Source organism: Pocillopora verrucosa, chromosome 14 (assembly GCF_036669915.1).
Source record: "Pocillopora verrucosa isolate sample1 chromosome 14, ASM3666991v2, whole genome shotgun sequence".
Lineage (NCBI taxonomy): Eukaryota > Metazoa > Cnidaria > Anthozoa > Scleractinia > Pocilloporidae > Pocillopora > Pocillopora verrucosa.
In genome coordinates this window covers 20,159,014-20,160,785 of record NC_089325.1, presented here as the reverse complement: position 1 = coordinate 20,160,785, position 1,772 = coordinate 20,159,014, and the positions used below count along the sequence as shown (strand labels likewise).

Below are 1,772 nucleotides of genomic sequence, written 5' to 3'. Positions count from 1 at the left end.
CATCAAAATAAATTAAACTCTGTTGAATGTTTCCGATCATGATAAAGCAACCACAACAGGCAATGGTCATTCTTCTGACCTTTAATCAAAAGCCAGTCAGCTTTGCTCAAACGAGCCCTTGAAATAGGGCTGACCATCAGAGGTTTGTGCGTCCAAATATGGGCAAAAAGCAAAATATAATACAATGGAGAATCCGGGTTTCGACTTCCCCATACAAAGCGGGCGCTCCGCCACTTGATATACAGTTACGATAACAGACTTGTAAAGTCGAATTTGAAATACAAAGGGGGAGAAGAAAAGAAAAGAAATCTTCCAGTCATGACTTGAACTTGCCACATTTCAAGAGTGTAGCCTTTCTACGAATTTCTAATCCTGACTTTGCACAGTCTCCGTGGCGCAATCGGTCAGCGCGTTCGGCTGTTAACCGAAAGGTTGGTGGTTCAATCCCACCCGGGGACGATTCCTTTTGCTTTCAAATGTTATGATATCCAGGCAATGCCATTGACAGATAATCAGCTTGAAAGCAAACAAAGATTACTTACGCTTGTTCTCGATTGCTTTTTGTTGTTTTTATCTGACTTTGGTTGCCTTGATTGAATGAACGAAAAACGTTATCACGCTTTTCTTTAGATAAATCATGTGGCAGATGAAACTGATTGCCATTCCATTCCACTGTTCCAGTCGAAGTTTTTAAGACTAGAGTACATCTACAATGCATTCTCCTTGACTTTGCGCGAGAAACAATTAGTTCTCGATCGCTAATCTTTGCTTCTTTTCCAAGGCAGGAGGAGGTCTGGATGCAAGCGAAGCAGCTGCTTAAACCTCGTCCCTTTATAATAGCTCGCATGAGTCTCTAAAACTGAGCAAAATTAGAGAGTTAATGATGTTTTTTGTTGGTGATCGTCGTGGTAACGGACATTTGTTATATGACGTTTCTGGTCGTCAATGGCATCTAAACTGGTAAAGAAATTTCAAAAAAAAAAAAAAGAAAACGGACTACGGCTAATACATGGTGTATATCTGCCAACGTCTTTTGCGATGATCGGAAACTATGATCATGGCCAAGAACATTTAATTAACTTCACCTGTCTCTATTGTAGTTTCCTCAAAGAGATCCTAAAATAGTGCCAGCTTGTAGCAACGATTTCCTTCGATTTCAGATTTGTCTTTTTCTAAATCAAAATTATTGCTTGGGTTGCAGTTGGTTGGAGCGCCGATTTAGTAGCATCGCAGGTTTAGATATCAACTCTCCAATGTTAGCAAAGACATCTGGGGCAGAAAAGAAATCAAATTGACACTATGGTGAACTCATGGCTGTTGATCTAATGGCATTACTCTCGCTTTGGGTGCGGGGTCCCGGGGTCGACTCCCGGAGATGCCCGTTTTGTTGTGGAATATGATGCGAACAGAGTTTTTGATATATAAATAATTAAATGCGGGAAATCACCGTCTTACACGGATGTTTGATATCCATTCCTAAATTTTCTCAGATATGCCGGACTGCTTTTGCGAAATTACTGCATGTGAAATTTATCTCATGAGTGTACATATTGCGATTCTAGCGCACACGTGTACTCATTGCGCACCTGTTTTTTTCATTTTGTTCTTGGTTTCTGTTGGGAGCAATGAACAGCACTCGTGCGAATCCCAACAAATAATTGCAAGACGGAGGTTAAGTAAATGGTGCAGGAAAGGTGTCATACCAACAAGTTTATTCATCTGGTCTTTACACGAGCATAGACAGGACAATCCAGACTGAGTAGCCACCGGTA

The 1,772-nt window shown here is 40.9% G+C and overlaps 1 non-coding gene across 1 annotated transcript; it reads left to right on the top strand.

Moving 5' to 3' along the window:
• The first annotated feature begins 385 nt into the window (after window positions 1-385).
• On the top strand, window positions 386-459 carry Trnan-guu (transfer RNA asparagine (anticodon GUU)). The gene has a single exon. It is a non-coding gene; the product is annotated as a tRNA-Asn (tRNA).
• The last annotated feature ends 1,313 nt before the right edge of the window (window positions 460-1,772 follow it).